The sequence below is a fragment of the Epinephelus fuscoguttatus genome, linkage group LG8 (genome assembly GCF_011397635.1).
Source record: "Epinephelus fuscoguttatus linkage group LG8, E.fuscoguttatus.final_Chr_v1".
Classification (NCBI taxonomy): domain Eukaryota; kingdom Metazoa; phylum Chordata; class Actinopteri; order Perciformes; family Serranidae; genus Epinephelus; species Epinephelus fuscoguttatus.
This window is the reverse complement of record NC_064759.1, coordinates 9581152-9588245: the sequence shown is the minus strand read 5'-3', so window position 1 is coordinate 9588245 and position 7094 is coordinate 9581152.

Genomic DNA, 7094 nt, shown 5'->3' with positions numbered 1-7094 from the left:
TTTCATGGCAAAACATCCAACAGTTGTTGATACATTTCACTTAAAACCACAGATGTCAGCTTCATGGTGGAGCCTGAGCAAAAGTCAGGGGATCACCAAAGTCACTAGGGTTAATTCTCCAGGACCCATGAATGTCTGAATCAAATTTCATAGCAATCCATCCAATAGTTGTTAAAATATCTCAGTCTGGACCAACGTGGTGGACGAACCCACCAACAGACATTGCCACGCTCAGAACCATGCCGCTATCATCTCTGCAAACGGAGAAATAATAACTAACACAACATTTATGTATGTCATCTAAAACCAGGGGTCAGCAGGTGCAAAGTGACACCGCTGCCCGCATGAGAAAACCTGGTGCTAATCAATTCTTTTTTTTATGATATTTGAAGCCGAGCCATAAATGTGTTCAATCTCTGTTAACTCTCCCTTTGGTTTTATGATGACAAACATGTCGGAGTGGAGGTTTATGAGTGTGGCTGGGTCTTTCTGCAGTGACTATAAAAGCAGCTATGTGAATATCATATGCTCCGTGGCTCTGCTGCATGTTCCTGTGCGCTGGCTGTCATTCAAATACCACAAAATATTCTAAACGCTCATGTTTGAATAACTTACAACCCTCTGACTAACAACATCAGCACTGAGTGATACCCAAGGGGAGAAGCAATAACATAATAAGGTGATATGATAATAGCTTCAGGCTTTGCGGAAGATAAACATGATCATATAGGGTGCTGAGTACTCCAGGGGGTTAAGTGAATGTAATCCTCCACAGTGCTGAAGGAGGGAAAAGGGAGGTAGAAAGTCATGTGTCAGGGTTCAGCCATGAGCAACTGGGAGCCCTGGAGAGGCTGAGGGGAGATTTGGGGCAATCGTGATACCAAGAGCGGGAACATAAAGCACGTTCAGCTCAGCCTCACGTAAGAGGGGCTGTTTTAAAACGCTGAATGAAAGTTGATAAGAGGTCAGGAGAAGTTTATGAGGAGAAAGCTGCTTAAGGCAAAAGGGTAACTAGCCAATGTGTGCAAAAGGGGTCAAAGCTTGCAGAGAAAATGATGTGATTGACAGCGAGTGGAGACGGAGGGGGGTGAAACAGGAATGAGGCACAGGTTCAAAGCTAGCGAGCCAGAGTGGGAAGATCACAGAGGTTGAGCGAAGCGGTTGAGAGGGGGTACAGAGGGAGCCAAGAGAGAAGGCCTTGAAAGAGCCTTATCTGTGACCCATCTGTCTCGACATGCACACTCCTCTGGTTAGTGCCCTGGAGGGGAGGGGAGGGGAAGGGAGCAGCATGCGTGTCAGCAACTGAGTGTACAGGGCTCAGGCCTGAGGCCTTGGCCTGTGCACTCTGGCCCGAAAACCAGCCTAACCAGCCCTATGCTTTAACACCCCCCGGGAAAACACTCTCATGACTTACTGCTGCGATCATGTGATTGACTGAGCTATAGGCAGGGGGAACACACAAAAAAAAGCATTAACAAAAGGGCGGTCACACGTCAGTGAAAATACAGATGTTACTTTCTTTGACAATTCACTTTTCATCTTCGGCGTCAGCTGATGAGTTACAATTTTTTTTCAGTGGTGTCTCTTTTCTGTTTGGTTATTTGAGAAGGACAAAGATCTGCAGATCTGATGACCACATGTGTACTCAGGGGATTTTTTGAGTTGTAAATGTTGTTGGAAAACAACAACAACTTTTATTCTTTGCAGTGACGTAAACCACAAAAATATGACATTCCGACACAGACCTGATTGTTTTATATTTTTCTCCATAACCTAACCATTGGTTTTACTTCATTAGACACAAGAAAGGTTAAGTGAGGAATTACAACCAGCTGCCCCGTTACTGAGACATGTTGGGAACACTTAAACCTCCTGACAGTAATTCTCACTGTTTTCAGCACAGCACTGCAAGACCATTGCTCCCAGTTAGGTAAAAAAATAAAAAAACTATTTAACTTGATAACACCTTATTTCTCCAGAGTGGAATTAACCAATTGATTATTAGAAGTTTACAGTGATCATTCGAAGTAAAAATGCATTTATGCTAAAATAAATTGTGACCATGTAAAAACACTGCAATAAAGAGGTTTCACTTCAAGAAAAATCAGTTTTTCCCAATGCATTCATGGTGGAGAAGTTAAGCTGAAGCACTTTTCATGCATCATTTTTGTATGAGAAGTGCTATATAAATAAAGCTTGACTGACTGACTGATTGATTGATAACTACAGCGGCTGGCACGAAAACTCAAAAACGCAGATGGCCCACTCTAGAGCCAGTGTTTGGTTTGTCTGTTCTGGGCTACTGTAGAAACATGACGGTGCAACATGGCTATCTCTGTAAAGGAGGACCTGCTCCCTGTGTAGATATAAACAGCTCATTCTAAGGTTAAAAAACAACACAATTTCTATTTTCATGTGATTATAAACGTAAGAAAACATACATATCATATTATATTCCATTTCTGCCAATATATCTCCCTAAATCTAATCTCCTACACACTGAACCTTTAAATAAAGTTGCTACATCTGAATTTAGACCTAATTTTAACACATAATTTGTTTTGTTTTTTTGTAATTTGTGGTGGAAAAGCTGCTTTTAATGCCTCAGTAAACTCAGAAAACATGGTGCAGAGGTCTACCTGTGATTCTGTATCTTGTTTTCTGAGTGTGCACAGAAAATATTTCGTTTTTCTGCGACAAGAAGTTGTAAAAAAAACTGTAAAAAATGTAATTTAAAATTGCATCATTTATCCTTTAATTGGTTTCAAAACATCTTGCCTAAGGACTGCAGCTGAAAATAAGTCAGCTGGGTAACACTGGCACATTTACAGAAATGTTGATTAATGTGCGTTGTCCTTAAAAATAAAATAAATGAAATGAAAAATTACACTCCGTTTGTGAGGTCCCTTCCTGTTCCCACCCTCACTGTCCCGGCAAATATCTATCAGTCCGAGTTGTTTTGCATCAAATCCAACTTCCTAAGATGTTTGACTTCACTTGCATGTACAGCACACCTGGGAGATTTACCATAATGAATACCTGATGTGGTGAAGCAGTTAATTCCGCCTATAAAATAACTCCTTTCCTCCTTCCTGTGGGCCCCGGCTGTTGTTTATCAAACGAGGTAACGTCCTGTCATGTGACCCCTCCTCCCTCCCAGAAACCCACCTGTGTGGACTTTTCTCTTAATCCCTCTCTAGCCCCTGCTTTTTTTTTTTGCTCTGCGCTTTGAATACTTAGACTACTGAGTGTAACTAATTCTCCCACACAAGGATATTGTCTTCTCCCTATCTCTGCTTTTGTCCTTCCCTTTCAAGCTGGCTATTCACTGATTTCATTAGTTGGCGGTGTGGTGAGGAGAGAGTCGGTTAAGGGTGAAGGAAGAAGGAGGGGGGGCTTCCCAATTAAAAGGCCTTAATAGCCTATTACCATCACCTTAAGTTTAACTCAGTTTTGTTACAACATAAAACCAGCTAAAGATTAATCACCTGAGCAGCAGGAGAGCCGTTAAAAGTCATTCTTTGATTAATAAACTGTCATTAGGACGGATGATTTTTAAGCTGCCTTTGTTATAATTCTGCTACAAAATACACTGGAGCACTTTTCAAGTATTACAGGGACAAAACTGTGCTGCTTTCCAAATAGCAAACCTCTTCTATTGCACAGAGACACAAGGTTTAACATTAAAGACAATAAAAGTAATGACTGTTGTTCCTGCTGGGGGTTTAAATTAAATGTGTTTAACAGGCTCTCCAGACACACATGCTGCACAGATCCTGCAGCTGACCAGGGGGGCCGCAGGATGAAGCTAGTCCCCTGGGATGACCAAACCAGCCTTTCTCAGACACCCATTTGTCGTACCCACCCCACCTCCACCTCCCCCTCCCTCCTCCAGATAGATGACCCTGCAACCAGCAGGGGTCAGCTGCGCAGAAGGAGCCCCCCTGTACCCCTGCCCTCGGTCCGGAGCCGCAGCGTAAATCAGCGGCTGTTCATCGCGGGAACCCTGCCCTGCCCGAGGTCTCAGCCCAGCCTGGCACCATCTGTCCCAGGGCTCTGACGCAGAGGCAGCGCTGCCAAGGTGGGTTCCCACTGACCTGCTGCACCCTCTGAGCCGTACAGGCCAGACCTGGGACTGGAGACAGATCCGTCACCACTGCAGTCGGGACATGGTGGAAGTACATGATCCATTGACTGTAAATTAACTCTGAATGAGCAGCACACAAAGTAAAGGAAAGGTGGATAAATTAAAGGAAGTCCTTATAATAAAATACAGTCCATTACTACAGAGCAGGAATACATAGTTAATTAATAGCTTATTTATGATATGTGCTGTAGAGCTATTTTATCAGATCACATTATTGTGTTCAACCTCAGTGGTGGAAAGTTAAAATATACATTTAATCAAGTGCTGTACTTCCTTGTACTTTGTGTGTTTCCACTTTATCCTACTTTATACTTCTACTCCTCTACATTTCAAACAGAATTATTGTCATGTTCCGTATCTACCTTACAGATATAGTTACTTTGTATTTAATATTTACATAAAATAAATGTTAAGTGTACAAAATGTTGTCTGAGCACTTACAAAATATCAGTGTCTGGTTGAGGCCCTTGTAATGGTTTGATTTAAATAACTGCATTTTCCCGATATTTCATAAAGAAGCAAACCTCTGAGATAAGTCCAAAAAAATTTAACTTTGTCAAGTCTTTCCTAATAATAATAGTAATAATCTTGCAACCCCTTAGATCCATCTTACGACCCTTAGGAGCGGGAACTCCTGGACTAAAACTACCTAACTGCATATAAACAACTGTGAAATGCTGATAATACATTAACGCAACAGAATTAAAAATCTAATAATATCATATAGATTATATCATTTTCCTGCAGGGCAAGTACTTTCAGGTAGGATTTTGAATGCAGGACTTTTGTTTATACTGGTTATTCTAACTTAAGTAAAGAATCTGAGTACTTCATTAACACCTGGCAAGTTTGAAATACTCAACGGTGACATCGGACATACTCACAGGAATTTGTGTCTCTTGAAACTCCTCAGATCAGTACTGAGCTCAGTAAATTAGCTTTTAGTTTTTTGCGCATTAAATAAATGGAACAAGTCACGAAAGGTTTTGAAATTAGGCAGAAATGTGTCAGTGGATCATTTTAAGTGTATGTTATGAAATGGTCGTAGCGTGGTGTTCACAGACATGATTGTTACATATCATTATGTATTTTATTGTTTTTATTTCTGTTGCTGTTGTTCCATAACTTCACTCTCTGGCAGATTTCTGTTTTTTTTTAGTCGACTTTTCCCTTATTTTACTGTTTTAATTGCTGTTAATCATTTTTCCCAGCCACTGCAGCGAGTTGTGTTTTCTTTTTCACCATTTTAATGTGGTTGTTGTCATATATTATATATCCTGCTAGCCCCTATAAATGTTAATTCAGGGCGTTGCTGTAAAAGAACTTAATGCTCAGTCAATTTTCCCTGCATAAAGAAAGGCTGATGATGATTTCAAACCCACACCATTTACAGACATATCAACCGTTTATGGAAAACAATTTAATCCTTCTATCGGCTTGTAAATAAACTTTAATTTGGCTTTTAATTGGATGAGTGTAATAAAAAATACATTAATCAATGGCCAAAATGCTACTAAAACTACCAACCTGAGCAATAACATCTTAAAAGACTCTGATGTAGTGCAATTTCACCTGCGTATCAACAGTGAAGGGTGGAAAGAGAATTATCTAATCATGTAGTGTTGTGACAAACTGCAGTGGAAGATTAGTTGTGTAAAACTCTACTCATGTAGAGATGCCTTCATGAAAACAGCAGAGTGCGCCAAGTGTGAAGAGGCCTAGCCCGATTGCTCTGAGTGATGATTTCCAAAATAGTGGCGATCTTTTGTTTTTAAGAAAGTTTACTCAGAGACTTCTCTCCAAAGTAAAACTTAAGTGTACTCTCCCCTGATTAGCCCTTAATTGCACAGCTTGAGGCTACTCTCACATGCCTGCTCCTCTTGCCAAAAGTAGTTTATCAGCATCTATTTAAGTGAAATCATCTGATCGTAGAATACACACGTGCATGAAAAGAAAGTCAGTTAGAGCCCTTGCTATTCAACCTCTGGCCCAAACAAGTCACAGTCTGTGAAGGTGATCTGACCGATCACCCTGTTGTTTTGCTGCTTAACTGCCGCAGACTAAATAGGTAATGTACTCTCACACATGTAAAACAGTCCAGCCTTTTAAGTGCAAGACAAGTCTCTGCACTCCACCTCATCACCCTTGACAACTTGACGTCTCTCCCTCTCTATCATAACAGCACCTGGAACTGTGACACGTAAATCTTACCAGCAGAGACAGTCTGCGGGTCCCCGGGCAGTGCGGCCCAGCTTATTGCTTTCTCCCACAGCTCCGACCTTGCTTCTCGCCCCCTTAGGCCCGGCTCTAATGGGCGAGCAGGGGTCATAAAGTGGTTGTGTTACTGTTTTCCTTTTTCCAAACCAGTGACACCAGTTGTTCACCCTCTTCACCGGGGCCTTTTGTGAGGCCTGACAGGCTGTCAATTCCAGGCGGAGGATGATTGTAGAAGACGACAAGCATTACCTTGAGGTGACACCGCATTCCACTGAAGGCCTGTCTTTATGAGCTAACAATAACTTTGAATAGCTTTTGCAGCAAAGCATTAAAACTTTGCTTTGGCTCTGTGGAGTGTGTTTCATCCCAACTATTTCTCGTCAACTCTGGACATAGTTCTGTAAAATGTTATCTGGAGTAAATTCATCTGGCTGATGAATGATAATTGGGGTAAAGGATCGTGTTTGTTAAGACTCCCACCAACCATTTCTGACATAGATGTGTTGTCTCATCACTCTCGCGGGCTTGAGGAGTGATTTTTGGCCGTCATCAGGGTTGAGGGTAGGACAAGAAGACCTTCACGGTGACACATATAACCCCAAGACAAAAATAGATGCCCACCCACACACATGCATGCACACACACAATAAAGAGTGTCATTCTGAGAACAAGCACAAACTACTGAACATTTTGTACTTTTGTCGTCAGCCAATCACTGAAAAGCTAAAAT